Raw genomic sequence first — 20,076 nt, forward strand, 5'->3', positions numbered from 1 at the left:
CCTGGACAAAGAAGCCATATGTTTAGGCAGTGGGATACTACTCAGCCATAGGACGGAGACAGGCGTGGTCTCCATCCTCAGGGTGAGGAACGGGAGACTTGGAGAGCTGGGATGGCCGCAGTAGGTGGCGCGGCTGGTGCTCTTCCAGAGCTGAACGCCCCCGGGTCTGGGGACAAGCTTGTTTCTGCCTGTGGCTGTGCTGGGAAGGCTTACCCAGCAGCGGTGACTAGACCTGTCATACTTTTATATTATTGTCATTTAAATTAGAAATTCTCAAATGGAGAGAAAAGTGTAGGAAGTCATAAAGCATGGTGTGCTCACAGCTAACATTTAATGTGCACTATTGTTTTGCCATATTTGATACAAGTTTTTAAAGATACAGAAATAGCTAAAACCCACCCGATCATTTCTTCTTCCTTAATCTCCTCACCAGAAACTGATACACTGAAGGCAAGGGATAGCCTTCTCTGGGTGTTCTTGTGGTTTGTGACTCGTGTACGAATCTTAACAAAGTGTGTAATACTTGTTTAATGTCTTTTTAAAATGGTATCACGTTGCATCTTACCTTTTGCAACTTACGGGAGGTGGTATACGTGGCTGCTACCCACAGTCCATTGGCCAGAACTCAGTCAGGTCACATGGCTGCACCTGACAACAAGGTGTTCAGATGAACAGAGATAACTACAGGGCCCCCCTCATTCAGATCCAGAAATGATCCATCATGGGGGCAGGACCATGTTTCTTGCATCCGCCTGTCTCCCTAGTACCTAGCATCGTGCTGGCTTACGGCAAGCGTTCAATGAAATGCATAAAGAAAGAAAGTGGACTGCAAGAAGGAGGAAGAGGAGAAGGGAAGGAAGGAGGGAGGGTCGATTGACAGGAGAGTGAATGAATGAATGGGGAAGCCCCAGGCATTACTGAGGTGATGGGCCCAGGCTTTTGTGGAATCTGCAGGTCACACACAGGTCTCCCTTTGTTGAGGGCGAGTGACACAGAGCTGGGACTCTGCAGGGGCCTTGGGTGTCATTCGGCCCTTCACACGCAGTGCGCCCAATCTAAGCCCATCGCTGGTAGGGAGAGGGACCCGTCGTGCTTCTAGACTTGGCTGCTAGTAGCCAAAGGACCGAGCAGAACTGAGCCTGAAAAGGCCCTTGTTCAGTCCCAGCTGCTGAGCAGAGCAAGGCTCCCTGGGCCTGGAGGAGTGGGCTGGAAGGCTATGTCCCCAGCATCTCAGGGGACTTCTAAGAAGTCAGTGTGATGGATGTCAGGGCCGAGGTCTGGGGACGCGCATGTGAGACTTTGTTCTGCCTGTTGTGGGAGAGCCCACGGTGGGAAACGCCCGAAGTATCACACTTCGTGGTTATCAGTGGGACCCAATAAACCTGGCAATCCTGACGTTTATATTTTTATGCAGCACAAAATGAGCCACGGGAACTGCCTTCCAAAGTCCAGACTCTGAAAGTGTTGGCAGAACCCAGAGTTTTAAAAAGATCGGGTGGGATGTAAATGTTTAGACGGAGCAGATTGCCTAAGTGTTTGTTTTGTGTGAGAACAGTCTGAACACCCGCTGAGGGCTGGTCTTCGGAGTTGGATGTCGGTGTCTGAAATGGTTGATGTGACAGTGACTAACCGTCCCTCCCTTTACCTGCGAAGCAGATGTGGGATGAGAGTCAGCAGTGAGGAGGAGCCACGGCAGGAGAGGGGCGCGTGTCTCCTGTGAGCCCGTCCCCGCGGGTGTGAGACGGAGGCCTTGGGAAGATGGTGAAATGTGCCCACTGGGGAGTTTGTTTTCCTCTAAGCTTCCAAGGCTGGGGTTTCCCGTGGAGGGGAACAGCAGGATAGTTGAGGACTGGGGACGGCCTGCGTTCGAGCCCTGGGCCCACCCCCGAGGATCGATGCTTGACGAATTACTCAATCTCTTTGAGCTGTACCTTCCCCGTCAGTAAGCCTGGGGAAGTCGCAGCGCCCACTCACGGGGTCTTACGGTGAAGATGAGATGAGCCACCTAAAGGGCTTGATCAGCAGAACGCCTGGTGTTTGGTTCGTAGGTGTTCACAACTCTTACGTCCTCACTATTGTAACTGGGAGCAAACGGTGGAGCTTGGAAGATATGAACACAGGAGGAGGGGACTCCTTGCCCAACACCCACCTGCCACTGGCTTTTAGGGAGGTGTAGAGGGAGGAAGGATTCAGGGAGTTTGGGCCCCAGTCTGCTTGGGCCCCCTGGGGGAAGTTCATGGAGGAAGGTTCCAGGCCCTTCCTAGGAGGCAGGCATGAGCCAGAGACAAGGCAGTGAGCTTGGGGAGGCAAGGGCTTGAATCACCCAAGCCTCCTGGTCAACATAGAGAGGGACAGAATCACCGTGGACGGCCACCAGAGTGAAGGCAGGCAGGTCAGGCGTGGAGACAGCTGGGGAGTCTGGCAGCGGCGAGAGGGACGGGCAGCGCACGGGGTGGTTGAAAGCAGGGCCAGGTCAGTGTCCTCTCCACCGGGCCTTTTGTTCCTGAGCCGCAGGGAGAGGCAGAATCTTAATGCAGAGTGAGAGACCTAACCCACGAGCGAGGCTCCTGGAGTAAGGATCCTGATGGGCGAGGGCGAGGGCGGGGCTCACGGGAGGCACTCAGGGTTCGGCCACAGAGTCAGTGAAGAAGGGGTAAGGGTCATTAAGGTCATTCCGACCAACACAAGCACAGAGCCAAGGCCTAGAGCCGAGACTGGGGCTCAGCCCATCAGCTTCAGAAGGACCCCCAGAGAGGGCAGAACCACGCAGGATGATTTCATTCTGGGGCGGAAGCCACTGAGGGGGCTAGATCCTAGGGCAGTGAATCTCAGACTTAGGACAGAAGGAAGGCAGACATCCAGGCTAGCTGGACAAAGGTCAGATGCTGTCAGGGGTGGACCTGAGAAGCAGGAGGGCAGAGGGGGCAGAGTGCAGCTTGTGGAGAGAGCACTGAGCTGGGATCTGGCACCCTAGGTGCCATTGGGATTATCCGAGCTCCATGTGGGACTTGGGCGAGCTTCTTTGTTTCTCGGAGTCTCAGTTTTCTCATCTGCAAAATGGGGGTGACCACACCTTGGGTCATAATGTTAGTGGCAGAACCTGATTTACAGCCAGACCTTCAGGTGGGGGTGGGGGCGGTCACAATTAGCACTCGGTCTGACATTGGTGCTTGCAAAATCCTTTCTCTTAAGTAATCACATTTGATGATCCTTGGTCCAAGTCTGTTTTTATCACCCAACTTGAGGACACTCTTGCAATGTCTGATCAAGGAAACGAGGAACTAAAATACTGACCTGAAACACAAAATCCAAAATCTCTAAAATATACCAAAGTCCTTAAAATCTCTGGGAAATACTCTTTTACATTAATTCCAGAGTGAAAACACTCTTCCTTAAAAATGTTCAAGAAAACAGACACTATTTCTTCCTCAGTATTTTTCTTTGTCTCGATCCCAACGTGCCAGTGTTGGTGGCGGTGCCCAGCTCGAAGTCAGTCAGGATGACCCCGAACTGAGTTTGCTAGGCTAGCCACGAAAGCTTACTTGGCCAACGAGTTACAAACATCTGATTAAACAAAGAAAGCAAATTCTTTATCACAGGACTTCTCAGAGCTTTTACCCTGCTAGTGGGAATTACAAATTTTCAAAAGGAAGTTATAGTAACCAGACTTTACCAAAAAGGTCACAGAAGCTTTTTAAAATTGAGATTTTTTTTTTTTAAACAGAAATCTCTTGGCACTAACATTCCTAAGAAAGTGCTTTGGGAAATGCTGACTCGGGAGTTCACGTGCGCCGAGTCGCCCCTAGTGAACCCCCAGTTCCCCCAAGATGGCCTTGGAATGAGTCATTGTCCCACATCAGGGTAAACTGCGTGAGGTCATTCTGCTGTGACCCATAATGACCACATCACAGTCCAACGGGATAACTCCATAAGGCCTTACATTTGGTGTAAGCCTGGAGCTCACAGAACACTTCTGCATATTTGGAACGTACTGAAGACCACCAGCTGACCCAGAACGAAACAACCTCAGAATTATTTGCTGAGCGTCTCTGTGTTACAGCAGCTCCCTTTCTCCCAAGCTCTTTCCTTCTCCTCTTCTCATGGGGGCACCACCTTCCAGAAAAAGGGACTCTCCTTTGTACCAGAGATTATTCCCTTCTCAAAGACCCCGGATAGTCCTAAGATTGAAAATAGGTCAGCTCACATTTCTGGCCTTTTCATACAATGCAATCTATCTTGAATTGGTAAAGAGACAGACAGCACAGAGGAGGGGAGATCTGAACAGCCGCAGAAGCCCGTTCCTGGACTGTCTCTAAATGCTTTGCTCCACTGCACACCTTTCAGCAGCTTTTCAGGAAGTAGGAGCCTCACTCTGCGGGTGGCTGCTCATCCCTTGACTTTAGGTGGAACCAAGAAACCTCATTACCTAACACTGACTCATAAAATGAGAAAGCCATCCTTTTTTAGCTCTTTTTCAGCCCCACGCAACATCTCTTTTTTTTTAACATCGAGAAAAATGCTCAGTTGGGTTTTAGTTATTTCCAACAATTCTCAAACTGGGCTAGCCTTCAACAGTATTCACCCCAAATTGAATAACACCGTTTGGTTTTCTTTTGTATTTATTTTCCTGTGACCTTTCATTGACGGAAATTGATGTGGGTTTTCCACTTAACCAGACTAAGACAAGATGTCTTTGGAAAATAAGTTTTTTAAAATGTGGACATAGAGAAACCCATGCGGTGACAAAAACTGGGGAGATTGGAACTACTGCCATAACAGTTGCCGTTCCACCTTCCGAAGGTGACCCCGTGTAGTGACTCATTTTGCAGGTGAGTAAACTGAGACTTGGAGAGGTGGAATGACTTTGACGCAGTTATTTGACTGAGCCAACCAGAGCTGGGACCAACATTTCCTGAGTCTTCATGAACTCTCCTCATTAAAACTTTTCTGTCAGCTCTTTATATTAAAACATAAGGTTAAAATAATCTTTTAAAATAATTTTCCCTTTCCCCACAACATTTTGAAGTTGTTTTCCAAGAATAGATTAGAACCTAAATAAGGTCTTAAAATACTAAAAGCAGTTATGAATGTGAAAGCACAGAAATAAAAATAATTGCATTCTTAAAATGCTGAAATCTCAGATGATGATTTTAAGTTGAAATATTTAGCTGAAAAACAGCTGAAACAACTTAAGACCTGTTAAAACAAAAATGGGCTAATGTGAGCAAAGTTGAAAGGAATCTTAAAATATTATAGTCAATTTAATAGGGGCCAAAAAAATTTTACTTTCTCAAAACCCTGAAAAGCAGCTAAAACAAATAAAAGCCAGAGTCAACAATTGCAAATGTTAATAGCAGTCGAGGTCCATGAGAACTAAAGGGCAAACTGAGAACCGAGTAAAATAATAACATAGATTTCTTTGGGGGGTTTTAATATGGTTCAAGTTAAGTTGAAACCAAGCTCAGAGTACATTAAAATGCACTTACTAATGGTTTAAAAAAATCCACTGCAGGTCCAGCATTGCAGTGGGATTCTGCCTGGAAGGGATCGGTGACTTTTCAGGAACTCTGAGGAACTGGCCCCCTCGTCTGCCTGATCTGTACTTACTGACTCTGTACTGTACTTGCTGGAAAAAGAGGGTTTGCATGAAGCAAAGAGATCGGGAAGCTGAGATTGTAGACAGACTGGCTGGACAGACTCGGCCCCTGCTGGAGGATATTTGGTTATCAGACCCATCCAGAAAAAAGTGAGGAAATTTAGCCCAAGGAGCAGACCAGAATAACTCACGGGTCTGTTAAATCATTATGATTTCTTCCTATTCAAAAACTGTCAACCCTGTCTCTTTCACATGGCGTCAGGGGGTAGCAGAATTCTAAAAGCACAAATGCGTTCGTTGTCAATTGCTGCGTAACAAATGATCCCCAAACTAAGTGGCTTAAAAAAAAACAAATATTTATCAACATTTCTGTAGGCTGAGAATTCGGAAGTGGCTTGGCTGGGTGGTTGTGGCTGGTGTTCCTTGCGGAGTGGCTGGGGCTGCGGTTGTGTGAAGGCCTGACTGGGGCTGGAGGATGAATGCCCACAGCAGCTCACTCCCAGGGCTGGCAGGTTGGTGCTGGCTGTTGGCAGGAGGTCTCAGTTCCACTCCCCGTGGGCCTCTGCACAGGGCTGCTGAGAACCCTCCTGACATGGTAGCTGGCTTTCAACCAGGCGGGTAATCAGAGAGGCAAAGTGGAAGGTGCCACATCCTTAGTGGCCCAGTAAGGGAGTCGAAACTGTCACCTTTGTGAGCCTAGTGTTGGTTACACAGGCTGGTCCTGATCGGAGCGTGGGGAGACCGCACAGAGTGGTGAATAACAGGAGGCACTGACCGCGTGAGGGCCATTTTGGAGGCCGGCTGCCACACCAGAGAATTCAAGGCCACAGAAGGAGCCTGTGGCCAGCCTTGCAGGTTGAGGAGACCTAAGGTAGGCACATGGTGGCAGCTTAAAAGGGGGAAGAATCCGCTAAAATCCCAGTGAGGCCTGCTGGGAATGAGATGGGGTTGTTCAGACAGCCAGCGAGGAGCTGAGGGGGAGAATCGCAGGAGGGGGTGGGGCGGGGCCCAGGCAGGTTTCTCAGATTTCCTGAAAACTGGCTGTAGCGCTGCCAACTGGTTTAGGTTCCAGGAAGGTCATCCTGAGCGAAAGCCTTGGGTGCCAGTTAAGTCTGCCGAGTGCCCTGCATGACAAGAGGAGAGCTGGCGGATGGGAAGGAGGAGAAAGGATGAAGCAGCTGCCTTCGGTTTAGCACGAGATGAACACAGGAACCTGACTCTCAGAAACGCCACACACAGCCCTTGTTCCTCGCGAGGACTGTGGCGATGAGAGGAACTTAAGAAGATGCAGATAAGCAAGGAGAAAATAAAAATGGTCTGTAGCCCATGACTCAGAGAATGTGACTGAAAGTTACAGCTTCTGTTTTTCCCAGTGAATTTCTCACTCCGTCTGTCGGGCTGTGTGTTCTGCCGAAGGGGTGTCACGCCTCCGTCACCGCCGTTCCTCTTGCAGCATCTTCCGTGTCGACCCCGTTGTGAACGGTTCTACCGCAGCCGCGATCCTCAGCCTCTCCTTTATCGCTCCGCTCAGGAGCCCTTGCAGGGCCACCGTGAGAGCTTAACGCCACAGACACACCGCATGAGTGTCTATGTGCTGCGGTGCTTTGGGGCCCACAGGTAGTTACGGTGTCTGAGATCTTTGTTTTCACCTGCCAAGAACAAGCGCTTGCCCCCGTGACTCTGCGCGCTATAGCCCCGCTTTACACAGCTCTATGGTGTTTCACCGTGTGAGTGTGTCGCGATTTATATAACCATCCCCCTTTACCGAACATGAGGCTCATGTCCAGGCTTTCCTTGTTGCGCACGGTGTTGCGACGTGTCCGGGAACTGTTCCTCTCATCCGCAGGAATCAGACCCTTTCCTGTAACATACAGTGTGATTGCCTCCTTTTTCCCTTTGATTTCATGATGGTGAGTTTTCCCCTCCATCCCTCAGTTGAGTAGTCCCCAGGTACCTAGTGGGTGCCGGCCCGTCCTGAGTCTGGCTCTGGAGATAGAGAGATGACTGAGGAACCCGTTTTTGTCTGTGCAGAGCTCACACCAGTGGAAGGAAGGAGGCAGACATGAGGATGGAAAGGATGCAGGGAACTTGGACACCGAGAGATCCTTAGTATGGTCCATGGGGGTTCAAAGGTGGGGTATGTCATAGCCTCCATCCTCCTTGGAGCTCAAGTCAGGGTGCAGGATCACGTGATTCACGATTGTTGCAAACCTCGACTTCCACAGCTGTAAAATGGGCTGGCAACAGGGCACAGGGATTTCTTTTCCCCCAAACCTCTGCATTTGGGGCTCAGCTGCTGAAATGCCGAGCCCAGATCAGAGAGGAGTCAAAGGAAATGCTAAATTAGAGCCCATTTGACTTCTAAGTATGACATAAATTGAACAAAAGAATCTCCAGGAACTGTGGATAGTTTGTCCAGGGCTTATGATGACATCAAAGCCAGAAAGCCTTTTACTGGGAACTTTTTTCCCTCTCACCCCTGAGTAATTCTAATGATATGCATGTAAAATACATTATGGCAAATTCCTCTAACAATTTCCGCCTCAGTAATAAATGTTGTGTTCTGCTAGAGCAAGGACATCTGCTTAATAATTTCATGTACTGCTCTGCAGAGCTGCCAGGGTGGAACTTAGTCAGCTGGGTATAGCATGAAGCGGATAGCGTGGGAGAAGGAAAGATGCATTTTGAGCCCAGTTTTCGGCCACTCACTGATGTGACCGGGAGCCAGTGATTTCACTTCTTCAAGCCTTAGTGTCCTCATCCACAAAGTGGTGATAATAAGCAGCATGGCTGTTGTTAGGATTCAGTGAGTGAATGTGTGCCAAGGCCTTAATGTTAATGCCCAGTCCAGAGCCGATATCTGGTCTACAGTGAACACTCAGTGATTGGCAAGTGATGACAATGGTGGTGGCGATAATGGTGATGGTGATGATGGCGGTGGTGACGATGGTGTTGATGGGGGTGATGACAATGGTGATGATGGTGGTAATGATGGTAGTGATGATGGTGATGATAGTGGTACTGGTGGTGATGACGGTGGTGATGATGGTAGTGATGATGATGATGGTGATAGTGATGATGGTGGTACTGGTGGTGATGACGGTGGTGATGATGGTAGTGATGATGATGGTGGTGGTGATGGTGATGATGATGGTGGTGACGATGGTGATGATGGGGGTGATGACGATGGTGATGATGGGGGTGATGATGGTAGTGATGATGATGGTGGTGGTGATGGTGATGATGGTGGTACTGGTGGTGATGACGGTGATGATGATGGTGGTGGTGATGGTGATGATAGTGGTACTGGTGGTGATGGTGGTGATGATGATGGTGGTGATGATGATGGTGGTGGTGATGGTGATAATGATGGCGTTGATGTTGGCAGTGATGGTGGTAGTCATGGTGATAATGATGGTGGTGTTGGTGGTGATGGTGGTGGTGAGAGTGATAATGATGGTGGTGATAGTGGTGGTGATGAGGATGGAAAAGCGAAAAAATATATTGCTAATATGAATCAGGAGTGATTTGAGGTGTGTTGCAGCTGTAGCTGAGATGTCGTGGAAGGAAAGAGAATAGAAATGGGGGTGGGCAGCATGAAGCTTCAGTGATAAGAAAGAGTCAGAAGAGCAGAGGCATGGGAGGCCAGCAGCCTGAGAAGTGTGTTGCCTCTAATCCTCCTGGTTTTGTGATGTTTGGTCTTGAGTGTCCACCTGTGAAAGGGAACAGGCCCTTCTTCTCAGGTGGTGATCAAAGGAGACAGTATGTGTGAAAGCAGCTGGTTGTGGGCAGGGTAAATGTTAGTTGGGTCCATGAAAAGGACATTCAGTTAACAACTGAAACCTCCCATAATAGAGCACTCATTTTATTCTGTTTCCCCCTTTTAGTTGTTCATGGTCGCCTTTTGTCCTCCCATGAAATGCATAAATTCCTAGGCTTATGGAGCTCACACTGTCCTGCCACACACCTTTGTTTCAGACAGCTCCTGCCAGTCCAAACCTTAGCCTCCACCCACTGTGTTGTGGTCATCTCCCTCAGGAAGCCCTCCCAGACTGACTTGACCCACCTAGAGCTTCCTTTCTTGGGACTTCTGAGTCATGAGATTTGTAAAAGGGTTTACTAATGCTTTACTATGCTAAGTATGTATATTTATTTTATATATGACTCTTTATGTTCATTTTGTCTACCTAACAAATTGAAGCTCTGTGAAGTCAAGAGCTCTGTCATATTTGTTTTTTGAATCTCATCTGCTTTCCTCTATCCAGATTCCCTCCCTCTAAAAATTCTTTGTGATACAGTGCTGAGCATATAATGGGCATTTGATAAATAAAGCTGTATTTGGATTTCTCTTTTTTAAATCCTGCTTTTCTCTCTTGCTCCTTTTTCTTCACCTCACTCCCCGTATCGTGTGCCTTCAAATATACACAAATACAGCCTTTTATGTTTATATATTTAGTGACCCGCTTGTGAAAATAACCGTGTTGCCGTGGGGCCTGGGACAGCTGACGCCGCCGGAGGCGCGGACCGTGCTAATTAGTTCAGCCGTGTCAGTGAGAGCGGTGACCGCTCAGTGTCAACAGAGGGACTGTGAGGAAGGCCAGTGTCTGTCCTCACCAAGTCACCAAAGGGAGGATTGGGGCGAAGAGGAACGCCACCCTCTTCACTGCCTGGCTGACTGGGTTGTGTGTCCTCCCAAACCCCAGTGTGACCTGACTAAAAATACTAAAAACCCTGGCTCCGAGGAGGGCCTCTAGACTCGCGTTGCATCCTGCTGTGGGCCCACTGGGACCCCTCTGTTGTTAGTGGGCTGTGTCACTGTGTTTTTGAGCTCCTCTTGTCTTCATTTCTCTTCTTTCTATTTCTTTCTCTTCTTTTTTTTTTTTGATTAGAGTATAATTGATTTATAAAATTATCCCAGTTTCAGGTGTAAAGCAAAGTGATTCAGTTATATATGTATTTTTTCCAGATTATTTTCCATTATAGTTTATTATAAGATATTGAATATAGTTCCCTGTGCTGTACCGTAGGACCTTGTTGTTCATCTGTTTTGTGTATAGTAGTGTGTATCTGCTAATCCAAAACTCCTAATTTATCCCTGTCCCCCTTTCCCCTTTGGTAAGCATAAGTTTGTTTTCTATGTCTGTGAGTCTGTTTCTGCTTTGTAAATAAGTTCATTTGTATTTTTTTTTAGATTCTGCATATAAGCGATATATTTTTCTTTCTCTTTCTGACGTATTTCACTTAGTATGATAATTTCTAGGTCCATCCATGTTGCTGCAGATGGCAATATTTCATTCTTTTTTCTGGCTGAGTAGTATTCCGTTGTGTGTGTGTGGTGTGTGTGTGTGTATAAATATACCACATCTTCTTTATCTGTTCATCTGTTGATGCACATGTAGGTTGTTTGCATGTCCTGCCAATTGTAAATAGTGCTGCTATGAACACTAGGGCACATGTGTCTTTTCAAATTATAGTTTTCATCTTTTCCAGATATATACCCAGGAGTGAAATTGCTGGATCATATGGTATCTCTGTTTTTAGTTTTTTAAGGGACTACCATACTATTTCTTTCTTTCTCTTCTTAATTCAGTCTTTAGTCATGTAATCTAGCCAGCTGCGTGAATGATAGTGGCCATTTGGGTGTTTAGGTCTGCTTTTTATAAGATGATGCAAGAACCCTCCACCTCATTCTCCTGAAAGATACTAGAGGCTGCATACGTTGGTGGGCGGAGGGGGAAAAGTGTGATTTCACATTATTTCACTCACGGCTTTGCTCCCCTCTCCCCGCCAAGAGGCAGTTCGGCTTGCTGATTCTCTTCCTCACATTTACTCCCTGTGTGTTCAGTCAGTCAGCCGGCCACTTCATAAACATTTATCCTTTATCCACCGAGTGCCAGGTGCTATTCTGGGCTTTGGAAATAGAACAGTGAATCACACTGATAATGCCCTGCTCACCAGGAGCCAGCATTTTTAGCAGGGGAGAAAGAATAGTGCGCCACACGGACATTTTTTGATTGGAACTTTTTAAAAACTCTGAACCTTGGAAAAAGTCCACTTTCCATGGTCTTATTAAATATGCTGAACCAGACGGTTAGGGCTGCTGACTGGTGATCAGGGTTCAGCAAACTTGAGCTCCATGACACAGAGCGTTTGGTTTTATGGTTTATAAAACAGTGCAGCCGTCTGCACATGCCACCTCTGTCTTGTCCCCTGTGCTCCCTGGAGGCTCCGTGGGGTCGAGGAAGGAAGCAGGAGCAGGCTGCGTGGTCCCAGTCGCTCGGGCGCGGGGCCTCGGTCGCCCCCTCTGTGAGGCCGGGGGCTGGGCGGCGTCCGCAGGCCCGCCGGCCCTGCCGTCCGGGCCGCCAGCCCTGCAGCGCCCGGCTCCCTCTCCCGAAGAGCCGCCTGCCTGCTTCAGCCGCTGGCCCGGCCCCAGTCTGAGAAGTACCGAGCCTCATTACGATGTGTCACCACGAAAACGCTGGCTGCCCTCTGGACGGAACTCTGCTGATGCCGTGGCCCGAAGTTAAATTTAGATAAAAATCAGTTAGGGGCTAAAAATATTCCCAGCTTTCCTGACAGGTTGTATCCATCATCACGGGAGGAAAAACAAGGAGCTGGCTGCCTGGCGACCGGGCCGGGGCCGGGCCGAGGGTGAGCTCAAGCCTGGGCTGGAACCTCATCGACTTGAGAGGCCAGAGCCGCATCCTGGGAAGTCGGAGCAGGGAGGTTCAGGCTGGAGAGAGAGGTGGCCCACGCCGCCTGTCACTTCTAGAAGGTTCTTTTAGGGACTCCGGTTCAGGGTGAGCCCCCAAAACGTCCTTGCTGCTTCCTTAACAACCTGCCCTAACGGGCTTCTTCAGCCCAAAAGCGTGTTATAATTGAGCGGGAAAATGAAGGCCGCGCGGTGGCGTCTCCCGTGGGAGCCCAGGCGGGCAGGCGGCGTGGCAGGCCCGGGGGGCGCTCCGGCTCCCCCCCCCCCCCCGCGGGCTGCGGCGGCCGGCACGGGAGGGGCGCGTGCAGGGCCCGGCCTGGTGCTGGGCCCGTGGTGAACGCTCAGTCCGTGTTCAGTGTTGGGGCGAAGGTTTACGTAGCTCAGGTGGTGGAGCATGTGTGTAGCATGGATGAGGTCCTGGGTTCAAACCCCAGCACCTCCACTAAAGAAATGATTAAATACATGAACCTAATTACCTCTCTCCCGCAGAAAGGTGGGGAGGGTAACAGCTTCGTGGCGACGTGCGTGCTCGGCATGCATGAGATCCAGGGCTCAATCCCCAGTACCTCCATTTTTCTCAAAGTTAAATAAGTGTTCAGTACCTTTGCTCGTATTGTTACGCCCTCCCGGGCCGCGTGAAAGGTGGCTGCGGCTGCGCCTGGGCACCCGTAGGAAGGATTTACGGTGTGTGGAGCCCCTGTGCCCTTCCACCCCTCACTTACCAGCTGTACGACCTTCCTGAGTCTTTGTCCTCACTGCTCAGAAATGCATATGGCAGACTTTGTAAGGTGATTGTAAGGGTTACATGAGATCATGAAATTAAAACAAGGCACACATAGGTATTGAGGAAACACAGGGAATCATGCATTGTTGTGGTGGATAGAGTAAGGTTTACTGGTAGACTGACTTGGTAAGATGTAGGCCTGGCCCATAATCCGTTGGGAAAGTTGCTTCACCACTCTGAACTTCAGTTTCTTCTTCTGTAAAATGGAAATAATAGTAACACCGCCTGTCTGAGTTACTGTGAAGACTGGAGGACACAGCGCACGTGAGTCAGCCAGCCCTGTGCCTGGCAAGGGAGCAGAGCCCTCAGTAACCATTAGCCTTTTCCTTCCTGCCCTCGGGTCTCCCGGGGCCCAGTTTGAAGACAGTGCTTTTATAAACCCACTCATTTTTTCTCACTTTCTCTCTCTGTCTCTGCCATGGCCGACCCTGGTCCACTGCTCTGTCCACCACCAAGAGTAAGAGAGAGGCTACTTCTGTGAGTAACTTGAAATAAAACAGGCATCAGTTGACATTTAAGAGGTTTGAATGGCACGGACACTAACTAGCCTGTTTACCTGCCTGCCGGCCTTGGCGAGAGGGGAGGAAGGCTGCGTTCACTGGCTTCCCCGGCTGTGAGCCTCCCGGGGGCAGTCGGGGAACTGAGCTCCCTTCTCCTGCGCGCCTCTCAGGGGCCTCTGGCTGGCAAAGCTGTTTGTCTCCCCATCCAGCCTTCTGCTACAGTCATCTAGACCGCCTTGATTGGTTTTCCTGCGGTGGTGCTGGGGTGTCTCCCCCAGCCACCTAGGTGTTTGGCCTGGGATGGTGACGGAGGGGTGGCTGCCCTTCCTCGGGCTGCTCCTGGCATGGGGGAAGCAGCTCTGAAATCTCTCGGACTGACTGGGTGGGCCAAGAAAATTTGGATGTGGATGCAAGAACCCTTGGTTTCATCTGAAGACAGTCAGGTCTCAGGTGGCCAGATCCCTGGGCAGAAATGTGGCTCCACGTCTGAACACATCTGGGGAGACGTGGAGCTGTCAGTCTCTGCAGCTCTGACCCAGAGCGGATTGACTTTTATGAAATGGTTGTCTCTAGACACGCTTACTAAGTGCGGAAGCCTGCTGCGGCTCGCGGGCAGCCCGGGGCAGGGTGGCCTGCAGAGGCCCGTGCTCTCCCTCTCTCGCTGGGGCGGCTCTCATGCGGCCTGGCTCCGAGCGCGGCAGGGCCGGGGAGGAATCCCAGAGGCACTTGCTGAAGACCTAGGCTTTGGTCTTGGCCCACCACTAATCAGCCTGTTTACCTGCCCGCTGGACCTGGGGAAGGTGTCCAGCTTCCCGGAAGCCACCTCTCAGCCCACCTCTGGGGCTCTTTGTGGGGGGGGGGGGGGTGGCGTCCGTGTCATTTGGATTCTCAAATAGCTCATATCGCATTCCAACCCTTTTCTCATCCCTTTTGTGACACTGGGCTGGTTACTTCCCCGTCTGTAACACAGAGATAGTAAGATTCTGTTTGTCAGGGTCTTGCAAGAAGCAGACACCAAGACAGGATCAAGTGGACAAAGGTTTGACTGGGGGAAACGTTATGCCTAGAACAGTCACTCAGCAGTGCAGGTCTGTCCTCAACAGAGGGACAGAGGGAGGGAAGTTGCGGGGGAGGAGCCCAGATTTCCAAGGAGAGCTCAGCGAGGCCCAGCGGGGAGCCCTGGAGTCAAAGCCAGCTGTTAGAGGATCCGATCTCCTGGGAACAGACTTGTCTCCGCGTACCCGCTGGGCTCAGCATTGCCTCTGGGAAGCTCAGGTCACAGCCAGTGCCGCTGCGATGATGGATCTGGAGCCCGGGAGCGGGTAGTTGGAGGTCTGCAGAGACCACGAACACCTACATGGCCGGTGGCTGTGCGGATAGGAGATCACGGATGCAGAGAACGGGCATCTTGTTTTAAGGATGATGTACGCATGTGCGTGTGTACGTGTATGTATGGCAGTTCCTGGCTGTAGAGCATAGAGGAAAGAAAATCAGGAGGCCGGGGGAGAGGCAAGGACCCTGTCTGGGGTCCTTCAAATCACTGCCTTCGTTTAACCCTCCCCACAAATCCAGGGAGGTCGGGGTACAAAGTTAGAATGCAGCGTGCCTGGGATTTGAGCCCCAGTTCAAGTCTTGTGACGTCAATGTTTTAGGACCCAGTGCCTGTCACGAGGTTAGGGCAGGGTTCATTATCCCCGCCGGCAGCTGGCCTGTCTGTCTCGTCCATGCTGAGTAATCGACACCTGAATTGTGCCTGGTACACAGAGGCCCTCGGGAGATATTTGAGTGACTAGTCCGTGGATGGCTGACTGTGGGTCTGTGTCCCGTCAAGCTCACCCAGACTCCGTTTGAGCCCCCCCACCAGGAAGCCTCCCCAACGGTGGTGCTCCCGTGGGGAGCCTGGGGTGCTGGGGGGAGAAGGACGTCTTCCCTCCGGGCCGGCTGCAGGGTCCTGGTGGAGGCAGCCCTGTGCCTCGTGCTTTCTGCTTCAAGGTGAGAGGGGCAGTGTGGGCTTTGGCTGCTCAGCTCGGAGGCGGGGCTCCCTTCCTCTGCAGTCTCCAGGCGGAAAGTGCCTTGGAGGAGTTCACGGGTGTCCAGCTCTCTGATCAGACACGCATTCTGGGGAGCGGGTCCCAGCCAACCTCAGGCCGCCTCGTTACTGCCCTGTGACCATCCCTGTGCTGGGGAAGTGCAGACTTGCCCATCAGGGTCCCTAACAGCTCCCTGTTTTCTTTCCCGTTTCTGATGTGCGGGCCTCTCGGCCATGACCTTTCTCACCCTCAACAGGCTCTAATTAGGCTGGGCCTTTGTTTTCTCTTGGCCAGGTGCCTTGTCGCTCTGGCATCTGCAGTCTTGGACGGGAAAGATGTGGATCTGAGTGGCTGGCAGCTGGTCTGCCGCAGAAGGGCAGTGACATCAGGGTGCCATCCCAGGGCATCTGCTGGGCGTTCTTCCTTTCCCAGGAACCAGCCAGATCAGGGGACGAGGGGCTGCGGCTGTCATGAAGGACACATATTAAGTCTTCACTTCGTACTCCACTTAGTACTCAGTGCTCTTTCCCTCTCACCAGAGGTAGCATTCGTGTCAAACACCCCGTTTTTAAGGCAGTACCCGGCAGGGCTCAGCCGACGCTCGCTGACAGGCGTGGATTCCGTTTGACGAGGTAATGCTGCAGAGAGCCGTGGCTTCCTTCCGTCTCCCACTCTCCGGTCTTTTATCCTCAGCTCACATTTCTGTCCTGTTTCTTTGCACCAAGTATGTGGAACTCAGAGATGAGTAAGACGCCACCTCTGCCCTCAAGAAACTCCCAGCCTCCCAGCCGGCTGTTTTGGGGGCTGGTTCGGTGGATGAAAGCGTTTAAAGAAAGATGGCTTTTAAATTTAGAACTCACACGCTGGAGGGCCGTGTGATAAGGCACACCCAGCCAGCAGGAAGCCAGAGCAGTGTATCGGCAACCAGGACAGTCATAAACTGAGAACTCAGCCCTTTTCCACAAAACCGTCCAAAGCGCAGTCAGGCGGGTTGTTTTGCTTCAGGTCGTCTAACATGTGAAAAACAAGAATCCTCTCCTTCTTGCAAATGGGCCAGCAAAGTTAAAGGACTTCTTCACAATCCCAGCTTCGAAACCAAACCGTGATTTCCCTAGAACCTTTCCTCCAGGAGGCAAGCGTCAGCGGCCTTTGTAAATGAACAGCACAGGCGGGTGGGGCGCTAAGCGCGAGAGGACACATGGGGCATCTGGGGCGTTCCGGGGTGCTCGCCGGCGTCCAGTGGAGCTGGCAGCGCTCATTTTCGTCATCATTCTTGGTATTTTCTCACTCCCCCACTCTGGGAGCAGCTGGTGCAAGGCTGTCACCCAGGTTCCACAGAGCGTTCCCGAGGGCCAAATGACACGGGGATTGGCATCGGTCAAGCCGGGGCCAAATGCCATCCCAGCGGGGCAGGTGACTCAGCCGGCCAGAGTCTGACCCAAGCCCTGGAGGAGAAACAGCAGCTCTCCTGCCCCCAGTTCTCTGAAATGACGCTCTTGGCACCATCTTGCTGGAGAGATTCGTCACCCTCACAGCTCTAGGAATATCACCAGATATGGCCAGTGGAGAAAGGAAAATGCGTGTTCTCTGTGGAAGCTGTGCTGTCCACTGGGGGCAAAGGTGGCCGTGTGACAAAGCACGCTGCTTTTGGAAGCGGTGGCTTCAGAGACAGAATGTGGCTAAGTGACAGACCGGAGCCGACGGGCCGGGGCGGCGCTGGAGCTCAGAAAGGCCCTCCGTGCCGGGCAGAGCTGCTGGCGCGCAGGTCCTGGGAGGCGCCCTCGGCGCAGCTGCCGTGTGACTCCTGCCGCGCTCAGCCGTGAGACACTCTGGGCCCGAGACACGAGTCTTGGATCGTAGGTCGGGTTTGCGTCCGAGTCATCTGTCATCAACTAAACGAGACAGTACATGTGAGGGTGCGCGGAGCAGCGCCTGGCGCACGGCTCACGTTCAGCGAATGCGGGCACGTCAGCACCAGCATCTTGCAGCTGATGGCTCTTTGCTTAAATCAGAGTTGTTGGGTTCAGAGATGGTACCTCAGTGAAACAGAACTTCCTGCTCTGCTTTGAACTTGAACCAAGTGCCCCACGTCCTGTGAGGGGTTTCGTATAATCCCCATCCCTTAGCACCTGGACTCCCAGGATGGCAAGTAGATTTAATCTGGCGCCGGGGAGTCTGGCTGGACCACACTGTGAGAAGAATTCTGGGGCTGATTTCAGGCTCAGAGGAGAAGGATGCGGTGATTGACTGGTGATGTCTGTCATGAGTGTGGGAGAGGGGTGGGAGGGTGTGACTGCCATGCTTTTACCATCTCTAACTGAACAAAGGAGCCTCAAGGCCTGACCTTCTCAATCAAGATGAATCTGAGGCCCATTTCTGAAGATGTTGCCATTCTGGCAGGCAGCTGAGACCTGAACAGCTGTTTATCTTCCTGGTCATGTTTCTGGTTTCTGACTGTTTGTCTTTTAGCAAGAGGTCAGTGATCGAGGGCTCCTCCACATCTGCAGGGAGTTTCCTGCAGAATTAGGATGTGTAAAATAAACCTACGAAATCAAAGCCCCGAGCAGATGCTGGAGAGTGTTTCCCACTTGAGGTCATCCTTATTCTAGGAGGGCACGGGGTGGGTGGTAGAGGAATGATGTGGAAGGCCCAGCTTGAGGGGCTGGACTGAAACAAAGCACAACTGACTAAGAAGAATTCTCAGATTGGAGAGGAGTCACCTCAGCAGATGGCCTTTCAGGTTTCATTCCTTGGGCAGGGGGGGGTCTCTTGTGCTGGCCGCCCCAGCACGGCTGAGACATGTGCACTCTCTTTCTCTCTCCCTCCCACAAGTGCTCAAGCTTCTAGAACTCGTTTAAACAGTTAAGTGATTTAGAGCAATTGTTCCTCAACTTTTAACATAAAGATAACTTTTACAGCCATCGTCTGAGTGGTGCATCTTTCCATGACGCATGGAAGGAGGAGGCATCGAATAAACCCACGGAAACCCTATCCTGCAAGTTTGTGTGCTTTCTTGGATCTGAAGTTCGATTTCCATGTAAACATACAACAGATTCAAATTCAAGTTACTGAAACGTTAAAATTTCTAACTAGCGATATTTAAAGCCAAGAATTCTACACTTCATCATTTTAACACATGAGGGAGAAAGAGTAAAGTGGTCATTTGGGTGTGATGGCTTTTTTTAAAGTTGGAGGTCAAACTTTAAAATAGATAAACAAGTTCATACTGTAGAGCACAGGGAGCTATATTCGATATCTTGTAGTAGCTAACGGTGAAAAAGAATATGAAAACGAATATATGAATGTTCATGTATGACTGAAGCACTGTGCTGTGCACCAGAAATTGACACAACATTGTAAAGAGATTGTACTTCAATTGAAAAAGCAAAAAAGGAAAACGTTGAAGATCCGTCTGTGGAACAGTTGGTGTTAGAACTGGTCATTAGTTATATTCTGCGTTGACCTGTACCTCAGTTTGTTTTAAAGTGCCATGTGTGCAAAGGAACGGTAGATCTCACGGAATGAGGCTTTTTGAAAAGGCATGGAGTGCTACGTTTCTGTAAGACATGCTTTCAAACGCCTCATCTTTGAACTCATCATTTCCCGTCTTCAGTGTGGTTTTCTTTTTAATTCGTAACTCCTTTTCACTTATTTGGAACTTCAGGTACAGTTTCTGAAGCAACAGACAGACCTGACCCCAATCTGATTTTTCTCTAGGAAGCTGGTGAGCTTCTAAGAATGATGCATGGACCATCAAAGCTGTCAAAGCCAGTGAGACTTTTTTTTCTTTTTTTTTTTTTTAATTTTTTTTTTATTGAAGTGTAGTTGATTTACAATGTTAGTTTCAGGTGTACAGCAAAGTGATTCAGTTATACATAGACAAACATATATACATATGTTTTCAGATTCTTTTCCACTATAGCTTATTGCAAGAAACTGAATATAGTTCCCAGTGCTCTACAGTAGGTCCTTGTTGTTTGTTTATCTATTTTATGTGCAGTAATGTGTATCTATTAATCTCAAACTGCTAATTTATCCCTCCCCCCTTTCCCCTTTGGTAAATAACTATAGTTTGGTTTCTATGTCCATGAGTCTATTTCTGATTTGTAAATAAAATTTGTATCTTTTTTTAGATTTCACATATAAGTGATAGCATATGATATTTGTCTTCCTCTGTCTGACTTCCTTCACTTAATATGATCATCTCCAGGTCCATCCATGTCGCTGCAAATGGCATTATTTCATTCTTTTTTATGGCTGAGTAATATTCTAATGTACCACACCTTCTTTATCCAGTCATCTGTCGGTTGCTTCCATGTCTTGGCTGTTATAAATAGTGCTGCTGTGAGCACTGGGGTGCATGTGTCTTTTCCTATTACAGTTTCCTTCAGATATGTGCCCAGGACTGGGACTGCTGGGTCGTATGGTAAGTCTATTTTTAGTTTATTAAGGAA

General features: G+C 50.0%; 1 protein-coding gene and 1 long non-coding RNA gene across 2 annotated transcripts in view; both read left to right on the top strand.

Annotated features, from left to right (window-relative positions):
* THSD4 (thrombospondin type 1 domain containing 4) overlaps positions 1-20,076 on the top strand; it is a 485,342-nt gene that overhangs the window by 155,092 nt on the left and 310,174 nt on the right.
* LOC116660268 lies at positions 15,378-18,613 on the top strand. The gene is made up of 2 exons (XR_004315699.1): positions 15,378-15,584; positions 15,917-18,613. It is a non-coding gene; the product is annotated as an uncharacterized LOC116660268 (long non-coding RNA).

This window comes from Camelus ferus, chromosome 27, assembly GCF_009834535.1.
Source record: "Camelus ferus isolate YT-003-E chromosome 27, BCGSAC_Cfer_1.0, whole genome shotgun sequence".
NCBI classification, from domain to species: Eukaryota; Metazoa; Chordata; class Mammalia; order Artiodactyla; family Camelidae; genus Camelus; species Camelus ferus.